This window comes from Passer domesticus, chromosome 11, assembly GCF_036417665.1.
Source record: "Passer domesticus isolate bPasDom1 chromosome 11, bPasDom1.hap1, whole genome shotgun sequence".
Lineage (NCBI taxonomy): Eukaryota > Metazoa > Chordata > Aves > Passeriformes > Passeridae > Passer > Passer domesticus.
Window position 1 is genome coordinate 23726906 of NC_087484.1, and position 16007 is coordinate 23742912.

The 16007-nt window shown below is 44.3% G+C and overlaps 1 protein-coding gene and 1 long non-coding RNA gene across 6 annotated transcripts in view; one reads left to right on the plus strand and one right to left on the minus strand.

Annotated features, from left to right (window-relative positions):
• The window catches only part of LOC135309655 (glypican-5-like), a 381061-nt gene that overhangs the window by 7513 nt on the left and 357541 nt on the right, over positions 1–16007 (minus strand). The gene's annotated exons all lie outside the window — the stretch shown is intronic.
• On the plus strand, positions 7208–9052 carry LOC135309658 (uncharacterized). The gene is made up of 2 exons (XR_010369845.1): positions 7208–7372; positions 7524–9052. It is a non-coding gene; the product is annotated as an uncharacterized LOC135309658 (long non-coding RNA).

A 16007-nucleotide genomic window follows, 5' to 3' on the forward strand; every position in this document is an offset into this window, starting at 1 on the left:
CTCCAGTGAGCGGTATCAGCAGGGCCTGCTTTAATCTGTTCATTTTTCCTACTGTCCTGCCAAGGGATGAACAAGTTCAGCTACTTAACAGAAACCTCCTTCCATTTTTGTCCTTCTCTTGATCTGATTTGAGCTCAGTCCTTTCTCTGTGATGGCAAATGACGACCTCTGCTCGTCAGGCACTGCCAACAGCCTGCGTGCCTCTGAGGCTGCAGATTCTCTCACCAGACAGGGGTACTGAGAGAGGAGGCAGAATAAAAACAAACCAGAGAGATTTGCCAGAGCAGTCCTGTAAATGTTAATTACAGCAGCCTGGTTTCTAATGGAGCGGGGCACTGACAGCAGAGAATCCATGCTCATCAATCCACTGTGGGGATTCTGGACATATTTCCATCAGTTTTAACCTGGAGCTGCTAGAGAGAACTTTCAACCCAGCTATTTGGGGAGACAAAAGAAGCAGAGATTGTTTATTTCTGCTTTCCCCATCTTAATTACATCAAGTCAGACCATATATATACTCTTATTTTCTTGTCCATGTCTTTCTAGACTTTCATGCAAACACTGTGCTTTGAAAAGACAGACTGTCAGCATCTACAATAGCAAATTAATGCCTTGGTCTTGAATGCCTCATCAGGGGTGTAATGACACTCATAATACAGGTCTGAAGTGAACTGGTCAGCAGCTGCAGTTACTCTCCACGTTGGAGCTCAGTTGCTTGATAAATTTCCCTTCGATCACAGGCTTGGGTTTGGCTGACAGCTTCATAAGAAATTAAAGCTAGGTGCAACTTGGTGGAACAGGCTCTTAAATTACAGTAGATGCTGCAGTGTTATTATTAGCTTTTTATCACCTCGGGTAGCAAAAGCTGAAATTACTTTTACATATTCAAAGGAAGAAGCTCTGAAATTGCAAAACAATGTTGTCGCCATAAAATGTACCAACAATTTCCAAATAATCCATTATCTTGACATTAAGACCAGCAGTAATTATTTCCAGTTACAGCTGCAGCAGACAAATGGAAACAGGAATGCTGTGGAAATGGGAATGTGAGAACTCCTAAAGTGTGATAACTCGTGATGCAATTCCCCAAATTCTGGAGTCTGTTATTTTGGTGTGTGTAATACCAGTCAGTAAAAGGTGGGTGTAATGTGTGCTTGGTGGAGCCAGAAGAAGGGAGCAATGAACAGCTCTGTATGTACTGTTCTACCATTTTCTATTTCAGCCTGAGAACGTGCTGTCCAGAGAAGCCTTTTCCCCACATACCTTTTAATGGAAACCTGGTGTTAGGAGGAAAAAAACCATCTTTAATCAAAAAAAGGAAGAAGTCCAGGAGTTTTAAGTGCCTAGACCACTCTCCCCACTGAATTCCTGAGTGGCATTTTTTCAGCTCAGCCTTTCCAGAAGACCTGTGGGACAAGATTATGGGGGTAAGCTGATGTGTCCTAGTTCAATTCTGAGATCTTTCCATTTCTCTCTTTAGGAACTTTCTCTTTTCTAAAAGAATGAGTGAGGGGATAATCATAAATTGGGACCAGGATTATCTATTTCCAGGTTTTAGTTCTATATTAAGCTTTATGTGATCTTTGGCAGATTGCCATTCCCTGTGGACCAGTGAGAGAACTACTTTATTTCCTGCACATTTTGCACATTCTGGATGCAAATTCTTCCGTCTGAGAGCCATACCCACCCTCAGAAAGCAATAACTTTGGCTGGAACTGTCAGGAACTAATTCAAATGCAATAAAGAAAAGGCAGGAGCAGCCATGAGACAGTTTGAGATGTCAGGTGCCTGGAAGCCACACTTACATGAAATGGCAGCTCCTTCCCCTTTTCCCAAGCAACTTTTTAGTCCATACACATCTGAGTGTAATGTACATGTGTACAGAGAGAGCAGGACATTATCTCAGCTGTCCTGCTCTAAGGACAGCTGTCACTGTATGTGTCTGGCTTCTGATATACAGTGGCCATAGCAAACCCTGCAGGATTTTGAGGAGCCACAATACAACTATATTAGTTCTGGGTTTAAAAGTAAACCTGCATGTAGAACTGCTCCTGCCATGGTAAATGTCAAGCAGGAACAATCCATCTTTTCCTTAGGAAGAAATAATCCAACCTAACAAACCTCATGTGATTCAGCAGTACTTCCATTAATCAATCAGTCATTTGCAAGAAAAGGTTTTGTCATTTTGTTTCTATTAATATGGGACTTACTCAAATGCAGACAAGCTGAATATAAGCTTAAAACATGCCAAACATATTTTACATTTCCTGGAAACATGTGTTTTTAGTCTAGTCCTAGGCACATGTTTGTGGTTGCATGTTTATGCTTGTTTAGTTTGCCAGATACCTCGTATGTAGTGCACAGCTGACATGATATCCTGAAACACAGCATGGAAGTATCTGTAAAACATGATGTTCCCAGTAAATCTGTGGAACATTTGTTGTAACTTTCTTGTAATAAAAGAAACAATCCAAAAGCCGTGTGACAGCCTTCTGCCTTCACTGTATGGTGCAATTAATTAGCTAAGTTTGGAAATTGTGTACATGCCTCATTGGTGCTATCAGGAAGACTGAGAGCGATCCCGATCCTGCATGCCTCGCATGCTCCAAACTCCTGTTAAACTTAATGGCAGTTTGGGGGGATGCAGGAATGCAGGGCTGACCTCTATGGTTAAAGACGAATGTGAGCTCCAGACTTCAAAGATTAGGTGCCCCTGCCAGTCTGGAGTGTGCAAGTGATCAGCACGCCAAGTGCTGAAGGCATCTGCTAAATATCACGCCACAGCTCAAAGCTGTAATTAAGAAAAATATAAACTGGCTCGAGGAAGAAAAATATTAGTAATAATTGAAAATGCTTTGGCTCTTGCTTTTGTCCTGATGATCTCATTAGTTTTGGTTACAGAAACAGTTCTCACACTGCCTGACGTGGGGCATGCTTTGTTTGTGCTCTCCTTCTACCCACATCTTTCCCAGTTAACTTTTATTGCTCAATACAAAGGTCAAATCTAAGGCTTAATTAAATTGTATGTGGGGAAACTATAAACTTACTTTGGAAGGGAGTACAAAAATATTTAAAGCCATCCCAACTCCTCTCCTCCAGACACTCCTTAATTTCTTGTGAAGAAAAGGAGCATGTGTTTTTGGCACTCTTTCCCTTAAGGAGAAACTGCACCTTTTCTGGCTTCAAATTTTACATTTTACGGATATCAAACCCTTTTCATAACCTGCTAATTGTATTTGTAATTGACATTTGTAATGAGGATTTTAATTTAGCTCTGCTGCTCCAAACACAGAGAGCTCTATTTTGTGACAGGCCTGGATATGATCTTATACTTCAGCAGTGTAAGTTCAACTTACAACCAGGATTGGAAGTTCCCTTAAACTTTGCTTAACTTTAAACAGAACCAAGATAAATACTATTACCCACCTGCTTAAGCTAGGCATGCCTCTCAGGTCTAAAACTGAAAAGTAGTTCTGAAAACACTGGCAGGTCTACCTAAGCAGCATTTACAGTTTCTTCATGCCATGAGAAGACAAGCACATAGCTTGAGAGCAAGGTCAGGTGTGAGCAGGCTACAGCCTGTGTACAGCAAGGCAAATCCCAAGGGATTTCAGGCTGCCTTGTGCCAGGCTGCTGCCCAGGCTGTGTTCACGCACCAGTGAGGTTCTCAACACCCAGTCAGCTGTTGCCCAGCCCTAGGGGCAGAAGGATTCTCTGGATCCTTCTCCATCTCCAACAGCCCTCCATGGTTTGTGTTTGTGCACGTGGGCGCACACGAGCCCTGGGAGCTGTGCTGGGGGTGGAGGATGCCCTGCAGGTCTGCTCTCCTCAGCCAGACCTGGCCAGGACAGGCCTGTGGGATCACACCGAGTGCAGGGCAGCAGAGAGGAATCTGCCAGCAGAGAGGAATCTGCCAGCTGGGGCAGCAGTGACAGATGGTACCAGGGCTCAGACCCCGCCTGTGAGTGATTTACAAGGGGTGCTTGCAGCCAGGTCTCTTGTGCACTGTCCAGTCACAAGAGTTGTGCAGGGAAGGACATCTCAGCCTGAAGCAGGCTCTGCTTGGGCTGCCTGGGTCTACCCTGGAAGCAAACTGGAAAGAGCTAATCAATTAACTAAGACGGTGTCAGCCAAAAGAGAAGTGACAATAGGAACTACTCTGTGTCCTTACATATGTTCACATCTCCCCACGGGGATGGCAGCAAGGGAAGGAGCATGGACTGCTCTCTGCTCAGGAGGCCATCCTCTCACATTTTAGCAGAAGCAGATCCCCTATCTGCAAGGAGTGAGCAGGAGAAAATCAGCCACTGCAGAACTCCCTTCTCACCAAAGTGCTGGGACTCAGGGCAGAGCCCTTTTAGCCCAGCAGCCTTTAAAGAGAGGCAGGAGAATTCAACACAGGCACTGCAGGCAGCTCGGCAAAACCGCGAGTGAATGGCCACAACTCACAGCAACTCCAGGAAAACAATCACAAGCATCTCTAGAAGATATCTGAAAGGGTCTTTTCACCCTGCAAGCAGGCTGCTCTCATCATTCCTCATTCATGAAAAGCCAGTCAAATTCCTCCAGTTATTCCCATTGTTCCCTAGAAACTTGGGCAGATACAATTCCTGCTTTAAGATTCTGAAGTCACCAGATTTCAGTGGCAACAGAGAGGGTTTAAGATGCTTCCTGCACTTCTGTTATTTTTGAGCAGCCACAGAACCTTATACTAAAGATCTCTTAAAGAGGTTCAAATAGGATATAATAATAATAATAATTGATGTTTAATTACAGAATAAACATTGAAATCACCTCAATTTACATAGCATCTGATTGCTTTTAATCTAGATGATAAAAATGATTAGTTGTAATGCCAAAAAATACTTCTAGTCCTTATATCAATCAGTAGGAATTTTATTTTTATTGAATCTTTCCAGTATTTCATTTCACTCAGAACTGAAATCAAAAGGAACTGTGGCAAGATATTATCCTGGATTAATCATTTGAGCCTGAACATCAGGAGTAGTACAGAAAAACATCGTGGCATTAGGCTTGCTACAGCTCTGGTATGGGAAGCTTTAATTAGTCTTTTCTCCTGCAACTGGCAACTCCTCAGCACTGCACATCCTGTATCTCACACTGCTGGTTTATCCGGCCGGCCAGAGCCCAGCTCCATCACAGCTGACAGTTATTGACAGGGAGGATGATTAGAGCCATCACTCTGCCGAGGAGCTGCAGCAGCAAGAACATGTTTCATGTGAAAATACCAAAGGGCTTAAAGCATTATCTTATTAGTAGCATGCAGTGAAACTGATGAACCCTTATCACAGTCAGCAGGATGATGAATATCCAAATCAACACAAACGGAAAGGAAATATACAACCAGCGTAAAAAATAAACTTTTCTAATAGAAACTCTTACAAAAAGAAGCCCCATCCATTAGCGTATGCATAAGGCTATGTTCTGGCAGTGTTCAGGCTGTGGGGCAAATTAAAGGAAGGAAATTCTTGTCTGGCAATGGTCCCTTTCCCTGCTCTGTTTTTGTAAGGATCTGAACTGCTCCCTCCAATTTTCATGGAGTCACCTACAGAAAAAGCACCAGACTGAGTTGAACAAGTCTGCCAACATTGGTACATAACAGACTGAGAGCTGCAAATCATCCCCTTTTTTGGGTAACAACACTGCTCAACTTTACCTTGGCCAGGGTTCTCTCACTTGGCCAAGAAGAAAAACATTACTGCCATTAGTCCTCATGGGCTAAACCCCCCTCAAGGCAGTATCTCCATCATGAGCATGCTTAAACACACCATTTTGAGAGTGGTAAACCCTGCACTGGAACCCAAAGGTCTGGCTTCTCTGCACTGATGTGCTCAAGCTTGACTGCCCGGGTGACACCAGTGACAAAGCCCAAGGTCCTTCTGCAGGAACCTGTGCATGGATCCAGGAGATCACACCAAGGGGCTTAGGGTGGGTGGTGGTGACAAAAACTGTTTGTTTTTAAGGACAAGGAAGCTGCAGAGCATGCAAGTGTCAGGGTGTGCCTGGAAACGTGGGCAGAGCAGTGAGGACCCCAGAGGAGGGAATTCAGTGGGCTCTGATGAACATGAAGGACCATCTTTGCTGCTTCCATGCACAGGACTGGCAGGAACATACACAGAGCAGGTGGTTCGACCTCTGTGTGTTTCCTGCAGGCCAAGGAAGCTTTGACAGGCCCTCAGTCTGCTCTGGGATCTATCAGTTATATATAGTTTCTTTACTGCCACTTCCTGCCACAGGAGCTCCAATAAAGGGAACACCCCACTGGAAGTTCATGAGAGCTGACACCGTGTGCTGCGAGGGATCTGTTGGCACTGCTGTGGTCTGTTATGCAAATACACATCAGTGGACTTTGTACAACATAAATTATGTACATATCCATGCAGAGACTCTTCAAAATGCAGATTACTTGCCTGATGTTTGGAGACAATAATTAAGATCTCTGATGTGAACCTGTACTTGGGATTGCTGTACAACTTGGGCCAGCCTGTGTCTAGGCCTAGCAAACCTCATTTCACATGCAGATTCCATCTTGGTAAGAAGAAATTTGCAGTCAAAGTTGACTGTGTCGTAATCTACTTAAGCCACATATCACTGACACCACAGGTTATAAGAGATCGTTGAATTTACAGCTGCAGATGGGCTCCATAAGATCCTACCTGGAATTTAGGTATACATTTGTTCATTCAGGATTATGAAGGGTTTTCCTTTTTAATTAAGAATTTGAATTTTACTTTGACACATGTCAGATATCCACACACCTGCATGAGGGCAGGGGGCTCATCCTTCTGTGGGGGCAAGGGCGGGCTGGAGTTCTCCAGGGGGTTCTCCCCCCTGCAGTCTGCTCCTGGCCTTGGCTGAGACCTGAGGCACAACCAGCACAGACAAACTGGACCTGGGCTGGACCATGAGCTCAGGGCACCAGTTTGACACAGCAGGCAGGGCCCTGCTCCTCAGGGCTCCCACTCAGGAACCAGCTCAAGCAGCGTGGTGGTTTAACCCCAGCTGGCAGCTGAGTGCCACACAGCTGCTGCCTCAGTCGCCTGTCACTATCTCTGAGGGCAGGAGAATTAAAAAAAAGTACAAAAGTAAACATACCAATAACTGTAATGAAAAGGAGAGAGGAACAAAACCCAAGAGAAGTCAGTGGTGCTCACAACCTGCTGGCCACACCCAGCCTGTCCCCAAGCAGTGACCAGTGCCTCCTGGCCAGCTCCTCCCAGTTTGTATATTGGGAATGGGGATTGGAATGTCCCTTTGGCCAGCTCAGGTCAGGTGTCCTGGTCATGCTCCCCCCAGCTCCCTCTGCACTTCCTCAAGGCAGGGCATGGGAAACAGAAGGCCTTGACTCAGGGTAAGCTCTGCTTAACAACAATCAAAACATCAGGGTCTTATCAACATTATTCTCATCCTGAATTCAAAACACAGCACTGTACTAAGATAAAAATTAACCCTATCCTATCTGAAAACTGGATAAACAGTTAGATTTTTTTTTTTTTTTACAGAGAACACTAAACATCTCAGGTTGGGCTCAGTAGGCCCATTCCTGCCATCTGACATCTTACAAAAATCTAGGCCAAGAAATATATCCTTTCTGGAAAAGAAAAACATCACAGACTGTCTACTTGGGTAAAGAATTTGGAGAAACTAGGTTTTCAGGAATAGTAAACTGAGCATCTGTTGGACTTCATTAAATTCTTATTTAACTTGAGTTGAGATCAGTGAAATTAACCTTTATACCTCAACTGTGCTCTTCCTGCTTGAAGCAGCTGAATCAAAGCAGCTTACGAAGGGCATCCTTCTGCTTTGTAACTTCAAAGAACATTTATTCAGAGGTAGCATGTGAAGATCACAGAACTGGAGCCAGATGATAGAGAAATCACTGCAAACTGAGGCAGGCAGGAAAAATACCTAATTTAAAGATAGACTAGAGATCTGAAACAAAGGTTCATAAAGACTGGTGTGTTACAAAGCAGAGGTAACAATTTGCCAGACAGGCAGACACAGTGCAAGGGGAATGGAAGAGTCTTTCTAACCACTGCTGCTTAGTGTTCCCTGAACCACAAACTATAAAAAGAAAAGGAGCTCAGAAGATTATTTGCAACCATGCAGTTTTCTCTACTGGCCTGTGCAGGCTCTTCAGGACATGGACAGTAATTTCTGTGCACCTACAGCAGCCAAGGTTGTGATCTTGACTGGGGCATTCATGCCCTACTGTCAAATCAAAAATGGGAAGAGATAAACAGTGGTAATTAAAGGGCAACAAAGAACAACATTCAATTAAACTCCAACATTTACTGGTATCCAGAACAGTTACCAGGTTCCAGCCATCCATAAGGTTGCAATCAAACCCTAAACTAGAAACCCCAGAGATCTACAGCCCTCTAGTTACAAACTTATATTAGAACCATTAAAATAATTAGAAGGGATAGAACTGATAATTTCACTGGATTTTGTCCAACTGACCACGAGTGTATCCAAGTCTGGGATATGCACTGAGACCTCCCTCTATCACTAACCTGGTACACTCAAGCACTACAGGCTCCTGACATCTCTCAGCTTTGGAGATGTCAAGGAAACAGAAATACTCCTGTGATGTGTCACCCAGCCATAAGAGCCCCTCAGTTCTACCATGGACATTCCAAAGAGCAGAAGGTATTGTGAGATGAGGCCTTGCAACACTCAGAGCATTTATTTCTAGCTCCAGAGTGGGAGAAGGCAGGAGAAGATAGGATCTTGTATCTCTTTCTCTGCAGCAAATTGTTGCACCTCACTGAATATCAAAAGGCAGTTTAGTTCTGCCATTGACAGTAAATGAAAAAAATTGCTGTGGAGTGACAGTGGTCATGCAGCTCTGTGCAACTTTAATGGAACTAATAACTTAGTTCCCTTGTAAAATACCAAGCCTTGTTTGTGCAAGGATTACTGTAGTAACATCCCTTAGGAGCAAAACAATTCCTTGTACATGGGCTGGTGCACAATCTCTTTCCCACAGCACACTTCCACCAGCTTCCAATAAAAAATCAGAAGCAAATAGCTTGACTTGTGAGTTACAAGCCTTACATCAATGTGCCTTTCAAAGTGGACTGGGAGAAATGCCTGAAGCTTGCTCTGGACTTTACTCTCACTACCCAGTTACACAGGGATGCTTTTTGGTAATAGGTTTTGCTTAAAACTGACACCTCTCAGAGAGAAATCATTTTACTAAACTGTCTCCAATTAGTGTGGCAGAGCATGGGCAGGCAGAGAAGTGGTGGCCCCACAGAGCTCCATCTGGTGTCCCCCTGTTCAACCAGACAGGAAAAGGAAGAGGATGGTGGCATGGGGCACATGGTGACAAACAGGAGAGCAAAACCTCCAATTGCACTGGCAGTGGCATGGGTGTGAAGAGCCACAGGAAAGGCCCATCACCAGTGAAAGGGAGACCAGGAGAAATGTGATAAACAGTTCAGGGTGACAGAGGACACTCAAAAATGGAGGTATTAAATGCCTTCTCTGCCCTGGCTTTGTCAACAAGGTGATTGCTCAGGTTCCCATGGCTCAGTCTGGGCATTGAAGATCCCAGGGCAGAGGAATATCGAATTATGTGTTGGCAGTGGGATGAGGAGCAGCACTAGGGCTGTGCAGGAGCTGCCTATGGGGTGCTGTGAAAGCCCTCTTGGTGAAGGTTTTAAAACCCAGATGAGGCACAAAGGGATGGGTTTGTCAGAGCTGACTCTGGCCTGGGACACTAATCCATCCTAGAGAAGCTTCTCCATCACTATTTTCAATCTTCCAATGATCCGCTCATTTTGATGAATCTACTCCATGTGAAAAGCAAATGAAAACAAAGTATTCAATCAGTTTGTGACTAAATTTGTAACTATCTATAAAAACCAAGGGTGAACACCTTGTAAAAAGAATATACACTGGCAGCTATTGCTGATGAAGTGCTATCGATAGGCATTAAAGCTGCAAATGGCAAGGTGTTGGCAAAGTGAGAGGAATTGCTGCAGAAAGTAAAAAGCCAATCTGTATGATGAACAGAGTGTACATAAAGTACAGCAAATTACCAGACACACTGCCATGGGAGTACAGAGGCATGGGAGCTGATTAAGGAGTCCTTGTGAAGAAATCTTGAAGGCTGGCCAGTTCCCCCTAATTCTCTGGCAGGCGCGGCAGCCGCACAGCCAGTGAAAAGAGCACTGTCTGTGATGTGAGCACACGCAGCCCTGCATTACAGGAGATGATGGATGTGCCATACCACAGCAAATGGCTGCTTGGAACTGCCACCCCCCTGCAGAACAATCCTGCTTTTCAAAGCCTCAGTGCTCTTGGCTAAGGGCCAGAGAGGGAGACTTGCAAGGCGCAGCTCCCGGTTCCTCCGTCAGGAATACGCCGGGCGCGTGGCGGGACCGGCCGGGCGTCACCGGCACCTCGCCAGGGTGACACTGGGGGCTCTGCTTGCTGAACACCTCACCCTGCACATTTCTAACCTGAGAGGGACATGATGGCCATAAGTCCTCAGGAGCCCAACAGCTGCTGATCTTCTCTAAACCCAGGAGCCTGATTTTTATTTATTTTTTCACTTCCTGGGTTTTCTCAAGACATTCCTTCTTCCTATTTCCTTCTAATTAAATACAATGGAGCCTTGCTCTTTAACCTGCTAACTAGAGAAAAAAATTAATGACTTTCTGGTCATTTTAAGAGCCATCAAATTGTTTAGACTGGAGAAAACCTTTAACATCATGAAGTCCAACCTCTAACCCAGTACTGCCAAATCCAACACTAAACCCTGTCCCAAGGCACTGGGCAGGAGCTTGGACTAGATGACCTTTAACAAAGGTCCCTTCCAACCCAAGCTATTCTATGATTTTATGAAAATATGAATTATTTGAGTACTGTTAATAATGACTTGTGCCAAGGAAAAATTAACTGGACTGAATTTGATGTAACTGAAAGATGAGTTTGGCTTAGAGTCACAAAAGGACTGATTAAACTCAGGTTTTGTACTGAAAGACTATTCTCTGCTTTACCAGCTCTCCAGGAAAACTTCAAGGCAGCAAAATCACAAACACGACTAAATTTAGTCTGATTTACCTGTCCATTTGAAAATTACCAGTGCTTTAATTCTTCCTGTTCCTGAGACATTCTGCTTTAAATAAAAGCTGAGTAGGCAGAGGTAGCCTGGTAAAAAATTCATTACTGTCTTTTTGCTTACCTATTGAAAAGGAAAGACTCCCCCAAATTACAAACATAACTGCTTTAATTGGGGATTCTGGGTGCAGCAGCAATGGAAATAATAAAGCATGCATGAGATTATGATTGTTGAACTTTCATCAGCTTACTTCATCGCTCTACAGCCAAAAATAATCGGAAATAGGCAACTGCAAACATCAGCCAAATGCTATTCCAAGGGCGTGTCTAAGCAATTTGTCTTGTTTTCAGACAAACCAAGTATCTGTAACTCCCATTAGAAACTCCCAATTAGAACGAAGACCTTGAAATGTATCTCCAGGAAAATCCCCCTGCGGTGCTGTGGCAGGGCCAGGGAGCACAGCCGAGCAGCTTTCACTGCTGTGCACCCCCAAAGCAAAGCAGCAGCTGCTCCGTGCCCAGAAACACTGCCAGGAGTGTTCCTCTGCCCCTCTAACGGGGCACACACAGCAGCACGTGAGCACCACTTGTTTCAGGCAGCTCAGCACCTGGGACAGCTTTCCCTGGGGAGCTGCCCCCATCCCACCCCATCCCATCCCATCCCATCCCATCCCATCCCATCCCATCCCATCCCATCCCATCCCATCCCATCCCATCCCATCCCATCCCATCCCACCCACAGGATGCAGCACAGATCAACATCAGGGCAGGTGGAAATGGCAATGGTTCTGCTCCTCCTGTGTGGAGTGGAGGAGGAGGGGGATTGTGGAAGAGTGTGGGGTGGCACTGGGATGGGAGGCAAGGTACAGCTGTTTCCTGCACCTTCCAATGTGCTTTGGCTAAGCCAGCAGGGCATGCTGAGTTGTGTTTTTCTTTTCAAAACTGCATCTTGCACATGAGCTGGGGGACTCTTCCACTTCTTTACATCCTCCTGCATCACGCCTGCCAGGCTGCGAAGCACTGCTCAGCACTGTGTGTACCAGGAGAGCTGGGCTTGTTCTGGCACAGCTCTGAGTCACAAAGGTCAAAACATTTACAGGTATAAAATACTTTTGACTCAGGTGTTATCGTGCCCTTATGTAGCCTTTAAAACCACTAAATTAAACCCCTGTTTTTTCCAATAGCTCTGAAGCTGTGCTGCAAGTATATGATGTGACTTCTGAAGGAACTGCCTGTAAAATGTGACAGAAAATGAATGCAACTAAACCCAAACAAACCCCTGCCTCACTCCCAGAAACACCACATCTTTTACATCCTGGAATTCTTCAGTAGTTAAAGTCATACTTCAGCTGAATTTCCACTGTTTAGGTAAAATTTATGATGCAACAGCCAAGTAATTTATATTCTTGTTTGTTATGAGATTTCTAAATTCTGCTTTACTACAGATGTCAGCCACTATACTATATTCTATCATTTGCCAGTGAAAGCTTTTCTTTGGAGTTAAGACATTCAGATGAATCACGTTTTCTTTGCATCTTTTTTAAATGAAAGGTTTCCTTGTCTCTGTAATTCCCACTCCCCATCCTCCAGCTTCTGTTGCTCTCACTCTACAGAGACAGACTGAGATATTTATTCCCTTACTTAACAATGAATAGTACAACATATCAGTGACAGCCTTTCTGAAATCAATGAGACTTTTTATGGAGTGTGCTGCTGCTCATTGTGAGCAGGAGTGTTTCAGTTTGGCCCGAAGAAAGACCCAGGATGACATAAGCTGGAATGAATAGAGTTAGTCAGCACTACAATACACGTGTCAAAGAGACCTGAGCAGATGGAAAACCATTTCAGCAGCTGCCAAGTGTTCTGACCCCCTAAAGCAGGTAACAAGAGACCCTGGCAGTTCTTAAATCAAAGCATGACCGTCTTGACAGTAATTTCAGAATAATCAATGGAAGAAGTAACTTTTTACATTCCTAAAAAGTCTTTAGTTCAAGTCTTAACAGACATTACAAACAGCAAGTATGGCAGCACTTCTGGGAAGTATCATTCCCATTTTTCAGATGAAATAACAGACATGAAGTGGCTAAAATGATCCAGGTGGTGTCACAGCAGAAACCTGCAATGGCCTTCAGAGTCAGCACTTCCATCTTCAGTCCAGAAACCAATGCAGCCAAATGTCATTTCATTCCAAATGTATTAATTTACTAAAAGCTAATTTACTGTACATCCCAATCAAGATCAAACTGTAGGTGGTGATACACTGGCTTTCCAGACTGTAGCTCACATGTAGCTCTCATGGTTCTTAGCCCACAATATCTGATGAGGGATTGGATTGTCTTTGTTCTGTTCGTACAGTCTGATCTAACACCAGGGCTCCAGGAATATCTGGATAATTCATTTATTGTAATTAGCTAGGGTGTACCATAACTGAATGCCTGTCCTCGCTAAAAACAGGACAAAAAAAAAGTGGAATGAAAAATAAACAGTAATAATCAGATGTGATGACAGAAGTACACAACAGCTGCTGCTCTTGTCTTCACTTCTGCTGTGAAGTCCAAGCTGGAAGTATCAAAGCAGAGTTACAGTGGAGAAAGCTGTCAGCAAACAGACATGAAACAGTGCAAGATGAAATAGCCTTCCCCAAATTATGCAGGCTGGGACAAGTTTCACATGTGATGTGACACAGGTTATCACATGTGATACAGTGAAGGTCCAGTAAGTTCAGTATTTCTGTGTGGGTGTGTGATTTGGAGTTTTTAATACTTCCTCCAGTGGAAATGAACGGTACCATGTCCTGAAGCACAATTTGATAGACTTGCTACAAACATCCATTTAATTCAGACATTCTCAGCACCTGTGAGAACTTATAAAGCCATTCAACCTACCTCTAAAAAAATAAAGGTATCCAATGAAAACATATGCCTCAGCATCTGGAGATCACCATGAGCACACCCATCAAACCTTGCTTGCACAGGCCGAGACAGGCAGGAGTTTTCTTTTTATCTCACCGGCTACACTGTTAGATTGTTACCCCTGAAATACACCGAATGATTATGCAAAGAGAACTTCATGCCTGACCAAGTACACAATACAATTAACATTTTAAAGCCACTCTGCCATGTCTAATTTTCCTGCTGTCCTCATCTTCATCCCTGTTCCTGTGGTGACCAATACTCATTTACCTGTGTCTCAGTTTGAGACACTTGCCCAAAGTTTCTGGAAGGAAATGAAGATTCTTTCCTCAGGTATCTCTAAGCAATTTGCTTTTTCCTCTGACATTTCTGGCTTTCTGCACATCCTGGTTGCTTCCCCTAGTCAAAGTACTATTGCTCCTGTTTGCTTCAAGTGTTTTTGGGGTCCCTGTGTGCTGAAGGGAGCAGCACAAGTTCTCTGACAGGGAGGGCACAGCCTGACACTGTCAACAGTATTACCTGTGTAGAAACAGAGCTCAGCCTTTTTCTGGGACTCTGTGTATCTGTATCTGTGTAGGGAGCTCTGCTGGAGGGCACTGTCCTGGCACAAAGGGACCCTCATGGACTGCTGCCATGGAAAACCCTCACACCTGCCTTGCATCACAACAGGACAGAACACTGATTAATACACAAAATACTGAGTATCATCTGTTCTAAAAGACCAAAGATGTTAAGCTTTAGAGGGAGTGAACCCAAAGCTCCCATTCACATCCCCTGTCTGGAAGTGGATGGAATGAACTGCCCATACCCACACACTGCAGGAGGGACTGCCACCCTGCACAGGCACAGGCTCTTCCAGGCAGCAACCAGCCACTGGAAGTGAAGGAATTCATTTGTACACGTAGAAATGCAGCATTAGGAATGTGCAGCGGCACGCAGAGCAGTCATTTCAATTTTACTTGTTTATGTACCTCTTGTAAAAATAATCATTTATGGTCATTATAAACCTGCTCTAATGTAAATCAAATGAACAAACCAGTGCATTACTGCTGTCTGCTTTGCTCAGGTTTATTTGGCAGCTGGGTCTGTCAGCACTGTCAGAACCCAGGTAATCAGTCACCCACAAATGAGGTGGGGGTGAAGAAGAGGTGGGTGCCAGGCTGAGGATGGAGAGTGAGGGGCTGCTCGTCCCTCTCTGTGCAGGAGGCACAGTGGGGCTGCTCCTATGATACCTTAGGAGTTCAGGATTTCTATACTTTTCATAGATTTGTAATCCTGCAGTTTTTTAGTGTGCAACTCTAAAGCTCCATAACCTGCCAGCTACTGTTCTCCCATTTTATTCAGACAACACAATTCTCTCCAGGCCTGGCAATCAAGAACACCTCACTGCCTCGGGCCCCAAAAAGTACAAACAAAAGTGAATTGGGGGGAGCAAACTGGGGGTAAATGACTTAATTACCTGAAGCTGTGATTGGAAGATTAATCCTCAATATGCAAATGGCCCAAACTTATAAAAGTGTGAAAACCTGTGAGCCATGGTCCATTTTTGGGTGTAGCCCCTGGGGAGCTTTGTCTGCCCCTCTGAAATGTACCTGAAGGCCCTTCCATAAATAGAAATGCTTTTTATTCCCTTAATTTTGTCTGGCCTCTGTTTCTAGGTAAACCTAAAATAGGCTTACACCAGTTTTGTGCTTCTTTGCACTCTGAAAGCAAAGGAATTACAGAACTTCATGTGCTACCAGCCCCATCCCTTGATAATCTTCTCATTATTCCCTCCTAGGTGACTTCATTCAGTGACAAAGTGGCAAACCAAAGAGAGAGAGCAATGCCTAAATCAAAAGAAAGGCTGCATGGAAAAATCTTTCCCTTGAGACTTCTGGCATCTCAAAATATGAATTACTTATTTTTACTGGAGAGCTGCCTGGAATAATCTGGGGAGAAATAAGGGCCTGTGACTTGCTCCAAGTTAAAAATATTGTTGAGAGGAAAGCTGAGGGCACT